The sequence below is a fragment of the Microcaecilia unicolor genome, chromosome 4 (assembly GCF_901765095.1).
Source record: "Microcaecilia unicolor chromosome 4, aMicUni1.1, whole genome shotgun sequence".
Classification (NCBI taxonomy): domain Eukaryota; kingdom Metazoa; phylum Chordata; class Amphibia; order Gymnophiona; family Siphonopidae; genus Microcaecilia; species Microcaecilia unicolor.
In genome coordinates this window covers 41818126-41841328 of record NC_044034.1, presented here as the reverse complement: position 1 = coordinate 41841328, position 23203 = coordinate 41818126, and positions in this window count along the sequence as shown.

Genomic DNA, 23203 nt, shown 5'->3' with positions numbered 1-23203 from the left:
CCGGCTATTCTGTAGTTTGTAATAGATACATTCAGAAGTGTGGCAGGTGAGTTAAAGAATGAATCCTAAGACACAGATTGAAGTTCAGTGCTTTACTGGATCATTAAATAATGAAGCAGTTCATTTTATTCTAATTTCTCTCTGAGAAAATTGGTTGGGGTGTTTCTTCCCTTAGCAACAAGGCAGAAATTTTAATAATTTGTATTGTGCAAATTAGAGCAATTAGCATATTTGCAGTCTGAGCCAGATTTAAATGTTAGGTATCCCCAGGCACAAGAGTAGACAGAGGATAGATGCCCTGTGGAGCAACTAGTAGATTAGTGGGGATCAGGGGGGGGGGGGGGGAGATACAGTGAACCCCTCTGAAGACGCATCCTATTGTATCAGCCCTTTAAAGGTTGGGCAAGGAGCAACTAGTAGATTGGTGGGGATCAGGGTGGGGGGGAGATACAGTGAACCCCTCTGAAGACGCATCCTATTGTATCAGCCCTTTAAAGGTTGGGCAAGGAGCAACTAGTAGATTGGTGGGGATCGGGGGGGGGGGGAGATACAGTGAACCCCTCTGAAGACGCATCCTATTGTATCAGCCCTTTAAAGGTTGGGCAAGGAGCAACTAGTAGATTGGTGGGGATCGGGGGTGGGGGGGGAGATACAGTGAACCCCTCTGAAGACGCATCCTATTGTATCAGCCCTTTAAAGGTTGGGCAAGGAGCAACTAGTAGATTGGTGGGGATCGGGGGGGGGGAGATACAGTGAACCCCTCTGAAGACGCATCCTATTGTATCAGCCCTTTAAAGGTTGGGCAGGCTGGTAGTGATTCTAATGCTACCAGCCTATAAGGCACTGTGCCCCAGAGAAACTGGGATTGATGGGACCCCACCACTCAAAGTACCACTGGAATAGAGGTGGAAGCATCCTTTTCAGCCCAACCCTTCTGTGCAGTTGCTTACTTATTTTGTTCATACAGTGTTCCACTGGCTGAAAGTAGACAAACTTTGTAGTAAAGAAAGTCGCGAATACCACGGACCCTGAGGCAGGAAAGAATCACCGAAACCTTGGCCAAAGTCGGCCGTGGAGCGGAAAGATTAAGCGACTAACTGATTGAATGACAAACGGACTGAGTGCGGCATTAAGATAAGTGCTGGTTTTCTATGCCGTATAACTAAGGTTTTTTTTTTGCCTATGATGACAGTGAGAACTCCATATAATTAAAAGCCTGAGAGCTAGATTAAGGAGTCTGTTGAGGCTTTTCCTCAGAGAAAAGTAAAAAAAAACAAAAAAGAATAAAAGAATACTTAGGTATTTAGTGTTCAGTTCAAGTAAATTAGGATTGGTTAGAGATTGTACTTTACGTAATTTGATCCTAAGGAACGCGTGCAAATTGAGTAGGTGAAAGTAGACAATGACTTCTAATTACCCTACTTCATTGATTCTCAACCCAGTTCTCAGGACACACCTAGCTAGTCAAGTTTTCAAACTATCCACGATGAATATGCATGAGATAAATTTGCATGCCCTGCTCCATTGTGGAGATCCTTAAAACCTGACCGGCTGGGTGAGTGTCAAGGATTGAGTTGAGAACCCTTGCCCTGCTTCTGCATAACACTTAAACTTCTTGGGCCCAATATTCAGAAGCACTATGAATAGTGCCTGGGTGGTGTCTGGGCAGAACTGAGGCAGAATTCACATCTATCCAATTAGTGGTGATATTCAGTCCACCAACCAGATAAGACAGCCTTTTTGCTGTCCAAATTTTATTCGGATAGTTATCAGTGTTTTCCAGTTATAATTGAAAATTGCAAATGCTATTTATAAAGGTGCTCTTTTACAGAGCAACTGTAAGCCCAATGCAGGGTTACTACTCACTATTCCAGAACTACCACCGGGCCAACACAGCTGCTGGCGGTAGTCCTGCCCAGAGTGCGCGACATTTCTGGGGGGGAAAAAGAAAACCCCTGGAAATGGCTTATGCAGTGATAACCCGGTGGTAATCGGGCATCACCACGCGCTGCCCGGTTACTGCCGGGTTAGCGTGGGAGCCCTTGAGGGGCATAATCGAACGGCGCCGGCAAAATAGCTGGCTGGCCAACTATGTGCCCGGCGCCGTAAAGGGGCGGAGCCAACCGTATTATCGAAAAATATGGCCGACCATCTTTTCCTTCGATAATACGGTTGCGCCAGCTAAATCTCAACATATGTTGAGATCGCCGGGTGTAGAGATGGCTGGCTTTGCTTTTTTGGCCATAATGGAAACCGGGCCTGGCCATCTCAAACCCGGTGAAATGCAAGCCTTTTGGTCGTGGGAGGAGCCAGCATTTGTAGTGCACTGGTCCCCCTCACATGCCAGGACACCAACCAAGCACCCTAGGGGGCACTGCAGTGGACTTCATAAATTGCTCCCAGGTACATAGCTCCCTTTCCTTGTGTGCTGAGCCCCCCAAATCCCCCCCAAAACCCACTCCCAACAACTGTATACCACTACCATAGCCCTAAGGGGTGAAGGGAGGCACCTACATGTGGGTACAGTGGGTTTTAGGGGGGTTTGGAGGGCTCAACATATACCACCACAAGTGTAACAATTAGGGGGGGATGGGCCTGGGTCCACCTGCCTGAAGTGCACTGCACCCACTAAAAGTGCTCCATGGACTTGCATACTGCTGTCATGGAGCTTGGTATGACATTTGAGGCTGGCAAAAAAATGCTTTATTTTAATTTTTTTTGGGTGGGAGGGGGTTGGTGACCACTGGGGGAGTAAGGGGAGGTGATCCCCGATTCCCTCCGGTAGTCATCTGGTCAATTGGGGCACTTTTTTCAGACTTGGTCCTAAAAATAAATGGACCAAGTGCAGCCGGCGAAATGCTCATTAGAGCCGGCCATCTTTTTTCCATTATCAGGGGGAAGCCGGCCATCTCGTAACCACGCCCCTGCCCCGCTCTCACCCTTCCTTCTGTACCTTGCCTTGAAGTTTGGCCGGCTCTGTGACAGAAAGCAGTTGGCGCCGGCCAAATCGGCTTTCGATAATACCGATTTGGCTAGGTTCAGGAGATCACCGGCCATCTCCTGATTTGTGTCGGAAGATGGCTGGCGATCTCTTTCGAAAATGAGCTGGCTTGTCATCTCAACGGGTGGTGGTAAGGGCTCCCTGCGGCATGGCCATGCAGTAAGAGTTCTCACCATGTGGCCATTTGTTTTGGGCTTTTACCGGCTGTGGATAAAATGGCCCTGGTATGCAGGAAAAACGGCCCCTGCCACTCCTGCAGGGCCCTTTTTACCCCAGCTTAGTAAAAGGACCCTAGAGGCACTTAGGTGCTTAGGCTTCCATTATAAAATACCCCAAATGCAGTGGCAATGTCACAGTGCTTAAACCTAATTAATAAAATCAAGACCTGAAAAATCTCATGGCTGCTTATACTTATTTGATTGCTTGACCCCTAGTGGTAGTAGCGTGAATCTACCACTAGGGTCAGATGGAGCCATTCTGAATCTAGGCCCTAGTGGAGAAGGAGCAACTGAGAATTCTCCTGCTCCTAGACCACTAGGGACCCCTGATAAGAGCTGGGGGGAGGGGGTAGGATTGTGGGGTTGGAGGGAGCATTTTTGCTGGAGGGTGATCAGGGGGGTCTTGCTGTCACAGGAGAGGGACAGTTGGTGGGCTTTTGCTGCTGGGGGAACAATCAGGGGATCTTACTGTTGAAGAGGGGATTGTGTGATGGGTGCTTATTTCTGTTGGGATGGGTTGTCAAAGGGTTGGCGGGTGGTGTGCCTGGCACAGGAGGGTATTGGTCGATTGGGGGATATATGGATGACAAGAACAGTGATTTTATAAAGCTACCTCCCTATACAAATGGGGGTGAGCAGGATGCTCTTTCTCCCAATGTTCAAATTTCAAATGTTGTTGTTTCTGCTAGGCTAAAGATTCTTTACCGCCTTTCCAGTCATCTCTGGCATGTATTCTGCTGCCACTGACAGACTCAATTCACTCCCTGGGAGTGATTTTTAATTCTAAACTCAGTTTCTCTAAACACATCTCACTCATGATCTCTAGCATGTGGTTTTCAGCTCTAAGGAAAATCCAGTCTCTGAGACCATACCTAGATATTAGGCTTTAAATACCCTCATTTCCGCATTGATCCTCGATGAATTAGACTACTGTAACTCCTTGTTAGTAGGTCTCCCTTCTTACAAACTTCATCGATTGCAGCTTGTTCAAAATACTGTCATGAAGTTCCTCTATAATGCTTTTCTATTTGAACAGCACTGGCTGTTAGTTACAGGATTTGTTATGATACATTTATCGACCCACAATGCTTGGCAGCCAACTTGTCTGGCTTCTCTTCTAACTCCATACAGGCCTTTTCTTTCACTCAGATCTTCTAGGACTATCTCTTAATAGTGCCTGTTATAGCACGTGCGTGTCTTGAAACTTTACATGAAATAGCTTTTGACTGTAATTCAAGACTGCCTTGAAAACTTGACTTTTCAGACAGGGCTTTTGAGTCTTTTATTAGATAATACATGAATTTACCTGTCTTCTTACTTACTCTGTTTCCTTTCCCTCTCACCTTTTTTTCTCTCCTGTCTCATTGTGTTCAATCAGTTTGTACCAGCTCCCTTCCCACATGGTTATCCCCCCCTTTGTTATGTCTATTGTTTCAGTGCTGTGGTCTAAGCCACCTTGATATCGCCAGATCATTTGGCGCTATTGAGATAGACATGGGGAAGCCACTGCTTGACCTGGGATTGGTAGCATGGAATATTGCTGCTCCTTGACATTCCAGAATCTTGCTACTCTTTGGGGTTCTGGAATGTTGCTACTTATTGGGTTTCTGTCAGGTACTTGTGACCTGGATTGGCCACTGTTGGAAGCAGGGTACTGGGCTAGGTAGGCCATTGGTCTGACCCAGTGTGGCTATTCTAAAAAAAATGCTCGAATAAATAAATAGATTACTATCATGGTGCAAACATTTACATCTGCCAAAGGCTAGTGAAAATGCATGCGCCCAACTGATGTCAATTAGGTATGCAAATGCAGGTATGCTATAACTTCATGCTTGATTTCTGGGAATATCTTAATCTGCTCATGCCCCTCCCATGTCCATGCCCCCTTTTGAGTAGCGCGCGCTATGAAATTTAGGTGTGCATGTTATAGAATAGGGCAGAAGATCTGCACGTAACTCTTAATTACAGCCATTTAAGAGCTAGTTAACTCCAATAATTGATAGTTAGAGCCCTAGTATGAGATCATTTTCAAAGAGACAAAACAGGATAAATATGTGTTTATTTCCATTACAGAAATATTCTCTTAGACCTGTGTTTTCACAGCTCAACCCTAGATGCAAACCATTCCCGTATCGGTTTCTGAAGAGCCACAGTGAATGTATGTGAGTGAGATAGTTTTGCACATACTCCCTCAAATTCTATATATGGTGCCTAAAATAAATCAGCGCAGAACTAAGCGTATTCTATAAGATTTAGGCGTGATGTATAGAATCACTTAGAATACGCTTAGTCGATACCGTAGCGCCTAAATCTACACGTACCCATTTACACCAATAAAAATCTGGTGTAAATCTGTGTGCGTAGATTTAGGCACAACGACCCGCATTCTGTAATTACACATGGAAATTTTGGAACACCCACGAAACGCCCGTAAATACGCCTATAAACACACCCCTTTTAAGCTACGCGTGTTTAGTTTGAACTGCACACTTTACAATTTAGGTGCAGTTCTTTACAGAATACGCTTAGCAATTTCCACGTCTAATTGTGATACTTGCCAATTAATGCTCATTATTGCTTGTTTAATGCTGTTAAAAACGCTGATTACCTTGTTACACCAATTTAAGCTACACATGTATCTCTGTGCGGAATCTAGGCGCCATATATAGGATCTGGCCCACTGGGTCTCCAGATTTCTTGACTACCAGCTGGGTGTACCTAAAGGGTTGGGAACCACTCTGTTAGACCATCAGCAAACCAGTTTGTGACCATCAACATCCAGAGATGAAAACCTTTGTGTTAATGTAAACTGCTTCTTTTCCTGTACAGTGTGAGTATTGGTGCGTACTGGTTTGAGTGCACATGCAGATTTCTATTTAGGAACTGAGATGAGATGCTGCAAAGCTCTAATCCCATCCACCTTCACAATTAGAATTATAATTCCGTGCTGGTACTTCAGTATTACTGAGTTAACCTATAAATGAAAATAGCCGTATTGGGAAAAGTACAATAGTCTTAAAGTGGAAGGCACCATAAATCTAATGCTTTATTTTTGAGCACCTCATGTCTCAGTTTACCTGCCTGTATACTTATTATAGTTTTTAATTGCTCTCTGCTGTACAATTTGAAATTATATTTTTCATTTTGCTTTAGTATAAGTGTTATTTGGTGTGCTAACGTGCCTTGTGCTTTTATGCACTTGTGGTTCACTCTAATGCATTTAACATTCCAGGTTAGACACTTTCATTTAGGAAAAAAAGGGATATAGCACTCCAGGGGAGCATCTCCTTTCTATGTAAAGATATTTTGTTTGTAGCTACACTTGTGGCGGGTTTGTTGACATCTTGGTTCAGAGGGAAGAAACTGGACTGGTGCCATAAGGGGGAATATGATGCTTCTGAAGGAAAATTAGACATACTTTACTGGAATCTGTACAAGATATAGTTAGTCACACTTACATTTTGTGTAGCCACATATGTCACTAAGGGGTCCTTTTACTAAGGTGCACTGAAAAATGGGATGGCGGTAGTTTAGGTGCGGGTTTTGGGTACGCACAGAATCATTTTTTTCAGCACACCTGTAAAAAAAATGCCTTTTTAAATTTTTGCCGAAAATGGATGTGCATCAAAATGAAAATTGCCGCTCATCCATTTTGGGTCTGCAACCTTAGCGATAAAGTCTCACACGGTAAATGGATGGTAATGACCTATACGCACCAAATGCCACTTGGCACGCGTCCGAGACACGCAGCTGAAAATAAAAAATTATTTTTTGGCCGCGCGTATCGGATGCTCACTGAACATGAAATTACCGCAACAACCACACAGTAGCCAGGTGGTAACTCCATTTTGGCGCACATTGGGCGATCATAGAGTATTACGCGGCTTAGTAAAAGGGCCCCTCAAGGTTTGGATAGAACCGCTGAATAAATACATTGGTCCATCATGTTCAGTCTTCTACGAAGTGTCTTAGATATTCACAGTTGTTTGTGCTTTTCATGTCTCTGCATCTGCAGGAATTGTAATAGAATCTATTCAAATCCTTTCCTATTTTCAACTCTTCAGTGGAAGATTCCTCTGTGTATCCAATGGTAGATCATTCCAAATTCCTATCATCAAGCCTGCAAGGCATGTTTCTCTTCAGTCAGCATGCACCTTCTCTTATGTGGCTCCACAGCTGTGGAATTCATTACCAAATGATATTAGACATGAATCTTCTCAGGCCAATTTAAGACAGCCTTAAAAACGTGGCTTTTTTTCTCGGGCATATTCACTAGGTTGACGGTCTGTCAAATGATATCTGTTGTGCAATGTGAACTGGTCAATGGAGGAAGGTGCATAGAGCAGTGCCACAGGGAACCGTACTGGGACCAATGCTATTTAATATATTTATAAATGATCTGGAAATGGGAGTGATGAGCGAGTGCACCAGTGCCACCTTACACTAGTTACACTAGCATTCTATACATGTTCTTATAAAATAGGCTCAGTCCGTGTAATGTGTGTGCCCAGCTATAGAATTGCCTCATTTGGGTCCGATATTTAAAGGATTTATACTCCAAACATAAAGGGGCCCTTTTATGAAGCTGGGGTAAGCATTAATGCGTGCTCACTGCAGGTCAAAAAGCACTGTCTACGCAGGGCGTGCTCAGATGTCCTGTGGTGGTTTTGGGATCAGCACACGCTTCCCACATGCTAAAAAAATGGAATTTTATTTTTTAGCGCTGGGGGAGGAGAGTAGGTGTGTTCTTTGCTAATCAGATAGTGCAGCTACATCGTCAGATGCTAACTGATTAGCGCAGTGAGCCCTTACCACCTAGAAAATAGGTGTCGGTAAGGGTTCACACATTAATGGCTATGTGCTAATTAATGTGTGGCTTCAGTACACGGGAAAGACCTGCGCTGGCCACTTTTAGCACAGCTTAGTAAAAGAGCTCCTACATTGGTCTTTTTGAAAATTTACTCAAAATTTCACTAAATTTAGAAGCATGGAAAGTAGGCGGCAGCAGGAGCAGATTTAGGGTGGGGAAAATAGAACCTAGCACTAGGCTCATAAATTAGGTTCATAAAACTAGGCCGGTGGTTCTGAACCTAGTCCTCCGGACACACCCAGCCAGTCAAGTTTACAGAGACGCCAAGTTTCCTAGTTCCAGGCTGGAAATTTTGGGCCAGTCCTGGATTTCTGACCATTTCATTCTGGTGCATTATGGGACTTGCAGCACTGATTTTAATGGACAGGGTCAGGCAGTACGAATCCACACTGCTTTGGGATGTAAATTTAAAACCAGGACTGGCCAAAATGTCTCCAGCCTGGAACTTGGATAACTTGGCATTGCTGAATTTTCAGGATACCCACAATAAATATGCTTGAAATAGATTTGCATGCAAATTGATCTCATGCATATTTATTGTGGGATATCCTGAAAAGCTGACTGGCTGGGTGTGTCCTGAGGGCAGAGTTCAGTATTCCTGATTTAGACAAATGAATGGAGGGCTCCTAATTTTGACTGAAAATAAAGCACAAATTTAGGAGCCTAAATTTAGGCACTCAGCTTTTTTTTTTTTTAATATCAGCCTCTGTTTTTCAGTCATCTACTTTTATGTGTATATATGCCAGGCAATTTTATAAATGCTTACCTGAATGCATTAAATGCTATTCTACACTCTAAAATCACGTATAAAATGGATAAGATTCCCCTGAGCAGCAAGTGCGGGACTGCTGCGCGACAAACTGCCCACAGATGAAAGGGTTGGCGAGTCCTTTGATTAGCGCCAGCGAAGGAGCATCGATGTTCTTGGACCTGGAAAAAACAACTCCATCGCTCCAGAATTATTCAACCACCATGTCCAAAGGAGTGGAGGAGTGAGTTAGAGGCATATGCTGAAACGGAGGACGTTTACAGCAGAACCCGAATCGGCAGAACCACTCAGAGAAATCAATTTGGAGTTTTTGGCTCCTGTGGAGGTTACATTGAATACCATCTGGAAGGCGCTTCAGGACCTAACGGTGGCAGTAAATAATTTTGTTTCAGATATAATTTTATTAGAGAGTTAAATGGACAATGTAACTGAACCCTTTGAGAGTGAAAAATTGATATAACAAATGATTCTACATGAGCAAGAAGTGGTTATGATCTTGAAAATGATAATAGACCAGAAACTTTGAATAATAAAATGAACATTATTATAGATGATTAATATCGAGATTATTGTTTTTCCCAGAATTCCGGGTATGGCTCCTAAAGTTTTCCTCAGAAATATTTCCTCAATTATTACTTTAAAAGGAGTGAAGCCTGTGAAAACTGGGATTACTTTAATCAGTGGGATATGAATTAGAGACTTAAGTATATGTGTTGTTAAATAACTTCTGGTTTTTAAAAGAGAAAGAATGTAATCAGATCTATTATTTCTAACTAATATTGGACAATAAGTATGTTTTTAATGAAATGATTTGCCTATACACCATATTGGCCTTGAAGAAGCCAACCAGATGATCAATGTGGAATAATGAATTAGACGAGTAATATCTGGGGATGATCAGGTTAATACCACGTTTTGTTTTCTGTTTACTGTTTAATTGATCTCCTTGTCTTGTTTCACTCTCTATATTTAGTGGTCTAAGGAAGAGAATAGAATTACCTGACTCAAATGATTCCTACGTATTACTTTCTCTGTATTTCTGGCAAGTTGTTTTATCGCTTGTAAAAATTTAAATGGTTATAAATTTTTAAAAAATGGATAAGATTGCCCCCATGCAGGTGGTATGTCTAGGAAATTATGAGTTGCGGCATGCCCCCTCCCTACCCATCTTCAAATCTCTGCTTAAAACTCACCTCTTCTATGCTGCCTTCAGCACCTAACCGCTCTAGATAGACAGAATGCCCCTATCTATCCACTCTATCAGATTAACTGTTCACTCGTCCTCTAGATTGTTCACTTGTCTTTAGATTGTTCTCTTGTCTTTTAGATTGTAAGCTCTTTGAGCAGGGACCGTCCTTCTATGTCTAAATTGTACAGCGCTGCGTAACCCTAGTAGCGCTTTAGAAATGCTAGTTAGTAGTAGTAGTAGTAGAAAGAGAATGGAGAAAAATGAGAGACGTAGTTGTGAGAGATACCTACCTTTATGAAGTTGAATGAATATAAACTTTGAGTAGTTAGCAAGCGGGAATGCTTTTATCAGAGGAGGATATGTGAATCTTTGAACCATCGAAAAGAGCTTTTTTTTCAACTATACTTTTTTCATTAGCTCAGGAAGAGAAACCTTTGGAATTGTATTCCTTATTCTCCCCTGATGACTTTAGTGTGTTTTGAATCAAAGATTTGTCAGATTGTGGATTTTCTCCCCTGTACAGCTTCCAGCAGTTGGTCAGCTAGTAATTGACCATCAATGGTGAGAAAACAGCAGGGGCAAATGATCCACAAGATCCAAGATGGTAATGAAAACTGAGCAGATCAAATGGACGGTAAAATAAAACATGCAAACTGAATTTGTGGTGGAATTATCACCAATAGCACTTACAGAAAACTATTTTGCATTCAATGGTAGATATTATAAACAGAGTAAAGGGTAGCCATGGGTTCTACCATGGCCCCTTTGATATCAAATCTTTACATGGCTTAATTGGAGAAACAGTACCTTTCAGATCATTTTTTGCAGGCATATACATCTTTGTAAAAGATATTTTGATGATGTATTCATGATGTGCAAAGGGTACAGTATGTGAGCTGCAGAAGTTTTATGAATGACTAAATAATTGTGACACAAATTTAAAATGAGTTATTTGACATCTAGGGCATTGTTTGCTTGCATGTTTTTAATAAATGTTATTTTACCATCCATTTGATCTTCTCAGTTTTCATTGACCCTCAGTGGGTAGAGTTTGAGGAGGTCCATGAAGCAGAGGTACAATTTCATTTGAAGCTGTGTTGACCAACAACATCAGTTTGTGATGTGTCATTCTATGTTAGGGGAGATGGATAGGTTATCTGTTCCTGTTTTGACCAAAATTGTGAACTTGAGCCTTAGAAATGGAGTGTTTCCAGATGTTTTAAAACTTGCCACTGTACGCCTTGTTTTGAAAAACCCTTCTTTGGCATCAAAGACATTTCTAACTTTTGTCCTATTTCCTCTTTACCACTATTGGCTAAGATTGTAGAAAAGTCAATATATTTGCAATTAAATTATTATTTGTCATGGTTCTCCATTTTAGATCCCTTCCAGTATGGTTTCCGCAAAACCCACAGCACTGAAGCCTTGGTGGCTGCAACTGTGAATGAAATAAGCCATGAGTTAGATCGCCACATTGATTACGTTTTGGTAGTTTTAGATATTTCTGCAGCGTTTGACATTCTTGATCATCAAATTTTGTTGACTTGGTAGCATGAATGTGGCCTTGCAGGAACTGTGCTAAAATGGTTTAAATCATTTGTAACAAGTAGGTTTCGAAAAGTCCATATTGCGGAACAACTGTCGGTGGTGCATGCCTTGGCCATGGATTACTCTTTTTGGGATCTAGTGTTTTGTACCATTGACATTGTCTGTACCTGCTGCACCGGTCCATTTGCAGTTGATATTTGGTGGGATATTAGACTGGATGACTAGCAATATTTCTAAAACAGAAGTGTTGTTTGTTACCTCTGAGGCCACTCAGTGTACCCACCAGATATTCTGTGTTTTGGCACCACGATCAAAGTTTCTCATCAAGTTTTTCATCTGGGTGTTCTTTTGCACGCCTCGTTTTTTTTAGGTCTCAAATTCACCAAGTGATTAGGAACTTGTATTTCAAACTGCGCTTGTTAAGTAAATTGTGTTCCCTGTTACCTAGATCTGATTTTCAGAAAGTGCTGCAAGCTATGATATTGAGTAGATTGGACTACTACTACATTGTCTACTTGGGTTTGCCAAGCGTTGCAGGTAGTCAGAACTCTGCTGTGTGGCTTTTGTATTGGTTGTCCACTTTTGAATATGTAGCCTCTTTTTTGAAGCCATTGTGTTTGGTTGCCTGTGGTACAACGAATCAAATTTTAAATTACTCTTGTTTGTTCATTTGGGAATTTACCATGACTCATCCTTTTTTTATTTACATGATAACCTGCAAAAATACGTGCCATCAAGATGTTTGCATTCTGTGCATTCTTGTATACTTGAAGTGCCTAATTATTGACTTAAACAAGCAAGGACTTGCACTTTTTCAATTGCCAGCCCCTGTGAATGGAACAAACTGCCCTTGGAGTTGAGATTGAAAGAATATATCTTCTTTCAAACTGATGTTGAAGCACCACCTACTTGGCTGGCCAAACCTATGACCAGCTTTGATGTGCCCATCGCCTGGACTGATGTATCTGATAATAGTTTTTGATGTGAATGCTTTAATTATGTATGTTGTTGTGTTCCCCACCTTGGATAAAGGTGGGCTATAAATAATAAACATAAACATACTCCACTGATATGATCTTATTTCATTATTTTCATATATGCAAGGAAATGACTCTATATAGTCCTGAATCTATCCCGTCTGACTCTGCACTCCTTTCCTTGTTTACATTTTGTCTAACTTAATGCCATGTAACAGAGAGAGGGAGCAAAGCACAAAAAACCAGAAACAAAACCAAAAAGCACCAAGGGCCTTCAAAAAAAGGGGGATAAAGTCTTAAATTTCATATGTTGATGATTCAGTGCTTGAATGGACCTGACACAGTCCGTGTTTCGGCGCCCAGCGCCTGTGTCAGGGGTCGCAAGTAATAGCTGACAGCATGCGGCAGTATTATGAGAACAATTCAATTTTTAGAAATGATCTACTGCAACGCCATGTGATCCCCTTCACACAAAAGTAGAAAGATATTTGGATTGACCAAACGCAATCCTCCAGTCGCAGACTAAATCAAGTTTAATGCAAATTGAATTGTTCTCATAATACTGCTGCACGCTGTCAGCTATTACTTGCGACCCCTGACGCAGGTGCTGGGCGCCGAAACACGGACCGTGTTGGGTCATTTCAAGCATTGATTCATCAACATATAAAATTTAAGACTTTATCCCCCTTTTTTTGAAGGCCCTTGGTGCTTTTTGGTTTTGGGTCTAACTTAATGCCTACATCTTTTTCTAACTTGCCAGATTTTTTTTCTTCCTAAATGTCATACAACAGGATTAGTTTTGTTTCTAAAATACACAACCTTTGTCTCACCTGTAATTAATCATCTTTGAAGAATATTGATGGATTCCTTTAAGCTATCAAATTATCATGTAGCTTTTCCATTATCTGTTGAATTATTTGCTGTCGCAGTGATTTTTGCTGTGGTGCTTTTCACAAAGGATGAATGTTCTGACCGAGGGATGACAGTTTTGTAAACATGATAATTTATATTTTTATATACAGCTGCATAGTACATCAGCAATCACAAAAATATTGAACAGAAATAAAGTTGGGAAGGTGTTAAGTAAAACCATGCATTCATTAGAATTTCAAAGTGGTCTGTAAAACACTAGCATGTCTGAGCATGAGTGTGGTCAGGAAAACAAAGACAGGAACCATTGAAAACCTGGCCTCAAAAGAGCATAGTTTATAGGAAGTGAGCAGCATGAATGGAACACAGGTAGGGGGCGACATAGGGTGGCTCAAGGGGATTAAAATGAAAAGAAATTAAAAAAACAATAATAAAAAGAATCAGGTATGCCAGTAATAAACTCTACATCAATAATGCATACTAAATATGCATTATTGATTTAGAATTTATTACTGGCCTACCTAGTTCTTCTGTCTTTCATTTATTCAGGGTGAGACTCCCAACTGTGGCATCCTAACTAGTTCTTTGCTAGATCTATTTCTTTCAGAAGACAGCAGGCCACCACATAATCTAAATTTGATGAATGGCGTTACACAGAAGGCAGGTAATTTTATAAAGGATATGCCCCAGGTACACATGTAAAAATATCATATTCTTGTGAATGTAGAGAGTTGTATGTTGCACACTATTTTGTAAAAAGATGGGTAATACGTGGTTACATGACATCAGGTAAAAGTATGTGCACTGTAAACAGCACAGGCACTTTTATCCATAGTTGGGGGGGGGGGGGGGTCTGTGGGGCTAAATAGCTGCTTACCTGTGTAAAAAGCTTATTCATGATTGGTTCCTCAAAAACAAGTTTCTTCCTAGCTTTAATAGAGAGGTGTGGTAGCCGTGTTAGTCCACTCTTAAAGGTTATCAATAGAAATCAAACAAAATAAAACATGGAAAAGAAAATAAGATGATGCCTTTTTTTATTGGACATAACTTAATACATTTCTTGATTAGCTTTCGAAGGTTTCCGATCCGAGGAAGAAGGGCAACCTTCGAAAGCTAATCAAGAAATGTATTAAGTTATGTCCAATAAAAAAGGTATCATCTTATTTTCTTTTCCATGTTTTATTTTGTGTGATTTCTATTGACTTCCTAGCTTTAGTGATGGCAAAGTCATGAATGACATCATCACAGTTCAGGCACATGAAAAGTTCATCGTCAGTGGACAAGGGGGACTGTGTTGATATTCACTTGAGTTTGTGGATTGGAAGACATTTTTGACCCTTATTACAAGCTAGAAGGAGTCTCTGCCACATTAGTGTCCATAGTTGACATATACAGCCATAATACAGTTTCAACATGTTGAGAAACATTCTCTGGCATTAGATTCAGGAACAACTCAACACATCCAAATACATTTGCTTTCCTCGTTACATAAGTATATAACCAAAGGTCCATCAAGCCCAGTATTTTATTTTCATGAGTGGCCAATCCAGAGCACAAGTACCTGGCAAGATCCTAAAAGAGTAAAACAGATGTTATGCTGCATCTCAGGTATAAGCAGTGGATTTTTTTCAAGTCCATCTTAATGGTTTATGGATTTTTCTTTTAGGAGTTGTCCAAACCTTTTTAAACCCTGACAATGAATTCCAGAGTTTGATTACATGTTAAGTGAAGAAATATTTTTTCCCATTTATTTTAAATTTACTACTTAGTAGCTTAATTGCGTGCCCTCTAGTCCTTGAATTTTTGGAAAGAGTAAACAAAGTGATTTGTCTACCTATTCCACTCCACTCAGTACTTTATAGACCTCTAACGTATCTCCCCTCAGTTGTCTCTTCTCCAAGCAGAAGACCCTAGCCTCTTTAGCCTTTCCTCATAGGGAAGTCATCCCATCCCCTTTATCATTGTTGTCATCCTTCTCTGTACCTTTTCTAATTTTGGTATATTGTTTGAGATATGGTGGCCAGAATTGCGCACCATAGAGTAATACAAAGGAATTATAATATTCTAAGTTTTATTCTCCATTCCTTTCTTAATAATTCCTATCATTCTATTTGCTTCGTTAGCTGTCACTGCACACTAAGCAGAGGGTTTCAATGTATCATCAATGATGACATCTAAATCAATTTCCTGGGCAGTGACTCCTAATGGTTGGGTTCCTCTTTCTCAAATGCATCAATTTGCATTTTCTCACATTAAGGGAGAAATTCTATATATGGCGCCTAGAAAGTCAGCACGGAAAACATTTCTGGCTAAGCGTATTCTATAAGGGGTGCCTATATTTAGGCATGGTATATAGAATATGCTTAATTGATACCCTAGCACTTAAAACTACGCACCTACATTTGCACCAGTGAAAATGTGGCATAAATCCTGGTGTGTAGATTTAGGTGCATTGAGCCATATTCTATAACATGTGTACATTTTGGAATGCCCATGAAATACCCATTTCCCCGCCCATAACCATGCCCCTTTTTGCCTACGCATATTAGAATTTAGATGAAGTGCATTACATAGTAGATGACGGCAGAAAAAGACCTGCATGGTCCATCCAGTCTGCCCAACAAGATAACTCATATTTGCTGCTTTTTGTGTATACCCTACTTTGATTTGTACCTGTGCTCTTCAGGGCACAGACCGTATAAGTCTGCCCAGCACTATCCTCACCTCCCAACCACCAGCCCTGCCTCCCAACCACCGGCTCTGGCACAGACCGTACAAGTCTGTCCAACACTATCCCTGCCTCCCAACCACCAGTCCCGCTTCTCACCACCGGCTCTGGCACAGACCGTGTAAGTCTGCCCAGCACTATCTCCGCCTCCCAACCACCAGCCCCGCCTCCCGATCTTGACTAAGCACCTGAGGATCCATTCCTTTGGCACAGGATTCCTTTATGCTTATTCCACGCATGTTTGAATTCCGTTACCGTTTTCATTTCCACCACCTCCTGCGGGAGGGCATTCCAAGCATCCACTACTCTCTCCGTGAATACACTTGGCAAGTTATGTGCATAAATTCTAAATATTGTCAATTAGTGCTCATTATTGCTTGTTAAGTGCTATTAACACCGCTGATTGGCTTGTAAGTTAATTAAATTACGTGCATTGTTACAGAATACGCTTGAATTTTGACGCGGAACTCTAGGTGCACTATATAGAATTTGGGAGTAAATGTCATCTGCTGTTTTGATGCACAATGTCCTATAGTTTCTCTACATATCTGATAGTGATCTGAATTCAACAAATTAAAGAAGTAATTTAGAAAATCTATTGGACATCATGGGATAAATTCAAGAAATGGTGCCAAAATTTAGGGCTGGAGTGATGTGTGCTAAGCACAAATTCTATAATGGCAGTTCCATGTGGAACTGATGATATGGAATACTAGTGTATTCACCAGCTGGTGTAAATGCTTGTGCCAAAGTAGGTGCAATTAGGCGCATAAATGACAGTATTCTATAACATCATGCCTAATTGTTTGACATGCTTCTGATTTGCCCTTGCCCACCCAGGTCCATGAGCCCTTTGGAGTTGTATGCCGTGGAGGGGTATAATCGAACTGGGCGCCCATCTTTACGGGCACCCCGGCAAAGGGGCGGGGCATCCCGTATTATCGAAACAAGATGGGCGTCCATCTTTCATTTCAATAATACGGTTGGGGCCGGCCAAATCTCAACATTTAGGTCGACCGAAATGTTGAGCTCGCCGACCTTAGAGATGGGTGGCCTTGGTTTTCGCCTATAATGCAAACTGAGGACGCCCATCTCAAAAATGACCAAATTCAAGGCTTTTGGTTGTGGGAGGAGCCAGCATTCGTAGGGCACTGGTCCCCCTCACATGCCAGGACACCAACCGGGCACCCTAGGGGGCACTGCAGTGGACATCACAAATTGCTCCCAGCTGCATAGCTCCCTTACCTTGTGTGCTGAGCCCCCCCAAAACCCATTCCCCACAACTCTACACCACTACCATAGCCCTTAGGGATGAAGGGGGTGATATGGGGGGGTCTCTGGCTGTACCATAATTATACAGGGGGCACCTACATGTGGGTACACTGGGTTTCGGGTGGGTTTTGGAGGGCTCACATTTACCACCACAAGTGTAACAGGTGGAGGGGATGGGCCTGGGTCTGCCTGTCTAAAGTGCACTGCACCCACTAAAAACTGCTCCAGGAACTGCATACTGCTGTCATGGAGCTGGGTATGACATTTGAGGCTGGCATAGAGGCTGGCAAAAAATGTTTTTTAAATTGTTTTTTTTTGGATGGGAGGGGGTTGGTGACCACTGGGGGAGTAAGGGGAGGTCATCCCCGATTCCTTCCGGTGGTCATCTGGTCAGTTTGGGCACTTTTTTGAGGCTTGGTCGCAAGAAAAAATGGACCAAGTAAAGTTGCCCAAGTGCTCGACAGGGACGCTCTTCTTTTTTCCATTATTGGTTGAGGACACCCATGTGTTAGGCACGCCCCAGTCCCGCCTTTGCTATGCTTCCGACACGCCACTTTGGTCATCCCTGCGATGGAAAGCAGTTGAAGACACCCAAAATTGGCTTTCGATTATGCCGATTTGGGTGCCCCTGAGAGAAGGATGTCCACTTCCTGATTTGTGTCGAAAGATTGGCGCCCTTCTCTTTCGAAAGTAAGCCTGCAAGTGTCACAAAATGCCTAGCCACCCGCTTGGAGATACCCCGCAGCCACTTAGAGGGTCTATCTCCAGTACAGCTCAGGTCTGCCTGCACCTGCCACTTGTGCTCTACACTAGCACCCTCTTCCCACTGACTGGGTCCCAACCACCTCTGGGTGACTCTCCCACACTCAATTTATCACAAGTAATTTCTAGGTTACTGGGGCCACACTCTGTGGTCCCACAGTTCCCAGACAGCACTCACAGGCTTTTTTTTGCCAGCCTCTATGCCAGCCTCAAATGTCATACCCAGCTCCCTGACAGCAGTATGAGGTCCCAGGAGCATTTAGTGGGTGCAGTGCACTTCAGGCAGGTGGACCCAGGCCCATCCCCCCCTACCTGTTACACTTGTGGTGGTAAATGTGAGCCCTTCAAAACCCACCAGAAACCCACTGTACCCACATGTAGGTGCCCCCTTCACCCCTTAGGCCTATGGTACTGTTGTACAGTTGTGAGTTTGGGGGGGGGGGGGTTGGGGGGGCTCAGCACCGAAGGTAAGGGAGCTATGCACCTGTGAGCAATTTATGAAGTCCACTGCAGTGCCCCCTAAGGTGCCCGGTTGGTGTCCTGGCATGTGATGGGGACCAGTGCACTACGAATGCTGGCTCCTCTCACAACCAAATGGCTTGGAATTTGTCATTTCTGAGATGGGCGTCCTCGGTTTCCATTATCGGCGAAAATCAGGGACGACCATCTCTAAGGTCGACCATCTCTAAGGTCGACCTAAATTTTGCGATTTGGGCGTCCCCGACCGTATTATCAAAACGAAAGATGGAAGCCCATCTTGTTTCGATAAGACAGGTTTCCCCGCCCCTTTGCCGGGACGTCCTGCAAGGACATCCTCAGGAAAACTTGGGCGCCCCTTTCGATTATGCCCCTCTTGGAGTTCAAAGTAGTAGCCTAGAGAGGTACATCTTGGGGGAGAAAATGGACAGACAAAGAGGTCTGATCCAAGAGGAAGAAGATTATCTTCTGCATCAGTGCTGTAGGCACAGCCTTAGATTGTATACCCAGATTACAGGAGTTGTAAATATACACGTACCATTGGATTTACAAATGGACTAATGAATTTACACCAAAGTCTTGAATGTGGACTTAACCTCATTTTGAATACGTTTTCTAGCTGGATACTATTTAACTGTTGGATACTTAAAGAGCTGTTTGCCTCCAGAATGTATATGAAGCAGTGGCGTAGCCAAGGGTGGGCCTGGATGGGCCCAGGCCCACCCACTTTGGGCTGAGGCTCACCCAGTAGCAGCACACCTATGATGTGGCTGGCAGGGGCAGGGATCCCTAAGCCTCACCAGCCAAAAACTCCCACCAACTGTCCCTCCTGCATACCTTGTAAATAGCAGATCTTCGCCTGCAGCGAGCAGTGACTGATACATACTATTCGCACCAGCCCCACAGCCTTCCCTCTGATGTATTCCCACCTATGCGGAAGCAGGAAGTTGCATCAGAGGGAAGGCTGTGGGGCCAACATGAGCAGTGTGTATTAGTTGCTGCATGCGAAGGAGGGAGGATGTTTGAGAGACCAAATGGCATGTAGGCGAGAGAGGAAGAGACCAAATCACTTGTGGGACAGGGCAAAGTTATTCTGCCCACCCATCCTGGGCCCAGGCCCACTCAAAATTGGGTGTCTGGCTACGCCCCTGATATGAAGTCTGGATGAACTGCCTGTTGCAGCATTCAGTAAAGTTGGGTTTGATATAAAAACATCATCTTTGGAATGGATAGTGTTCCTTGAAGTGACAGTGAAGTGGTTTGCTCCCAGACTGATAAAGGGCACTCTTAAAGTCTTGTACCCAAGCTCGAGTAAGAAAGACTGAATTTTGTGTGTGATTTTGATTTCTGTTTTGTGGCCTGGGTCAAGGGGTGTCAGATCCCGGGAGTTAGTCAGTGTCCCAGGTTGCTGAGAATGAGATCTGGGTTACACTTAAAAGTATTGAATATGAATGTGGTCAATTAACTGTCAGCTTATTTTTCTTTATGATTTGGTAACTGCTTGAAATTTTTTGCTTGCACCCTTTCATTTGCTGGTGAATTTGATTTTGAGAGATGTTTTGATTTGTAGTTTTTCTGAAGCTGTTGTTTTTCTTGTATTTATTTGGATCATTTTCTGCTCAAGATGTTATTCTTGGGATTCATTATGAAAAGTGAACAAATATAAATAGTCAAGAACATTTTTTGAAGTACTTCTTAGTCTTTGTGGGGAATTCAAATGAATGTATTTGGTCAACATCAAGAGTGGGGAAGGGGGAAGGTGGTTAGTATCAGATGATAATCACACAAGTTTTCTAATTTTAAAAATTCTGTGCTAGCTAATGCTGGACAGCTTGATGTCTGACTAAAGACTAAGAGAAGGAGTGGCTGGGGTGTTCCAAGGCAGGGCCAGAAGCTATAGGGACATTTAGTCCTAATTTAAATATATTTCCATTTAATTTTAGCACTGCATATTCAGCAGTTCTACCTGAACAGGTTTTAATGGGTGGCCAGGCTTATGAATATTTTAAGCAGTACCTCTAAAGAGTCTCAATAAGTTTGTATAAACAAAATTTCTGATTGCTTGATTATCATTGCAATATGGAATGCAGAGTCTAAGGCTGGGCCTAAAATTATGAGGGTTTTAAGTTGTAGGATTATTAACATACAGGCTTGTCTGGTCCTGCTTCTCGTGTCTTATTAATGTCTGATAGATATTTGAATGTTAGTGTCATATATTCCCTTTTTCTCCTACCTCCTAGTTTTTCTAGGTGTGTACAACCTTTGAATCAAAATAAGGGAGAATGCAGTTCATTCTTCCATGCAACTCCTTAAGTTGTGTCTCCAAATCAGGTATGCTTTAATAGCCTAGGGGAATATTTTACAATTTGGTTTTCCATTGGAGCAATGAAGAGTACAATTGTCAGTCCAGGAGTAGAGCAAATCAGATATTCAAGTTTATTAAATTCAGTAGTATGCAGTTGGGTTTCAGATTATTTTCTTTCAGTCCAACATCTCTGGAAAAGCTTAAAGATTGTTAAGCATATTGCTTCTCTTTTCCTTTTAGAGGCCAAATATTTTAATTTTTCCTCTTAGTACAACTTTAATTTGGCACTTGTAGATCAATGGTTTGACAATTAAAACGGACAAATCATTGAGGGGCCCCTTTACTATGCTGCATAGGCCTCTACGAGCACCGAACGCAAGCCAAATTGGAGTTACCACCCAGTTACCGCATGGCCCTTGCGGTAATTTCAATTTTGGCACGTGTCCGCTACACGCGTCAAGTGACATTTGATGCGCATAAGTCATTACCACCCAGATTATTTACTGCTGGGTCAATGGCTGGCGGTAAGGTCTCAGACCCAAAATGGACGCACGGCAATTTTGATTTTGCCGAACGTCCATTTTTGGCAAAAAAAAAAGAGAGGCCACTTGATGTGAAAAAAATGCTTGACCTAATCAACTTTTGGAAATCACTGAAGACCTACCTCTTTAATAGAGCATACCACAACGATACATCATTTGAACTTTAGCGCATTACTGCTTTAACTCTTATTTCGATTGTGATCTCTTTATACCTGATGCTTTATTCCATTATGTTACCCATATTCTTATGTAATTACTATTTGTATCTTTTACTCTGGTATGGTGTTAGCCGTGGCGGAACAATGTAAGCCACATTGAGCCTGCAAATAGATGGGAAAATGTGGGCTACAAATGCAACAAATAAATAAATAAATAAATGTGATGCCACTGCTCTATAAAATCCTGATTCTAGGTGTTACTTCTCAAGATGATTGCCGCTGAAACTAATAAGTCTTCTACTAGGTCTACGTGAAACTGCCAAACATAACTCAAATACAAAGTGCACATGCTCTCCAGTGTCTGCTTCACTGCTTTCTGAGTTTGTCGATCTCTACATAGTTCTATGTTTCGCTTTCCGCATCTTCAGGAGATCAAACTAAAAATTAATAAAGAATTTTAGCTCACTTTACTAAATTATCATACACTTACCTAACTAACTTATCAAAACAGCTCACAAGTTTTACAGGTACAGCTAGGAAGGGAACCTGCCTGGTCATGCCCCTCCCTGTATGGAATCTGCCTTGAACTTGTGTCGATAGAGTGGAGTAGAAATTTAAAAAAAAACAAAAAAACCGAGAGCCTGGGTCAGTACCACACACATTAGCTGTCATAACTGCCAGTAGCGTGGTATCATATGGAGGGGTCTGGAACACTAAGAGGATGTTTGAGCACAAAGGCAATAAAGAGTAAAGGGGGGAAAAATCCAGGAATGCTAGAAAAATCCCCTACGTCAAGCAGGGGCGTATCTGGACTCCGGCGGTAGGGGGGGCCAGAGGGAGGGGGCACATTTTAGCCCCCCCCCGCCGCCACCGACCCCCCCGCCATTGTCAGAGCCCCCACCGCCACCAATGACTCTCTCCACCCCCTCCCGCCGCCAACCCTCCCCCGCTGCTGTTGCTTACCTTTGCTGGCGGGGGGCCCCAACCCCCGCCAGCTGAGGTCCGCTTCCACCTGCCGCTGCCTTAAAAACTACTTCTTCAGCCGGCGGGGGACCCCAAACCCCCACCAGCCGCCCCGAGGTGTTTAAAGTTCATCTTGGGCCTCCGTGGCCGTGCTGCTGTTGATAGGAGCTGTTGAATCCACTTCGGAGTCTGACGTCGTTGTACGTTGTACCTGCTGCAACGTCAGACTCCGAAGTGGATTCAACAGCTCCTATCAACAGCAGCACGGCCACGGAGGCCGAAGATGAATTTTAAACACCTCGGGGCGGCTGGCGGGGGTTTGGGGTCCCCCGCCGGCTGAAGAAGTAGTTTTTAAGGCAGCGGCAGGTGGAAGCGGACCTCGGCTGGCGGGGGTTGGGGTCCCCCACCAGCAAAAGTAAGCAACGGCAGCGGGGGAGGGTTGATGGTGGTAGGGGGGTCCAGGGCAAAATCTGCGGGGGCCCAGGCCCCTGAGGCCCCACGCAGATACGCCCCTGACGTCAAGGAAGGAAAAAGAGACGAAGCTTTATCTGTTT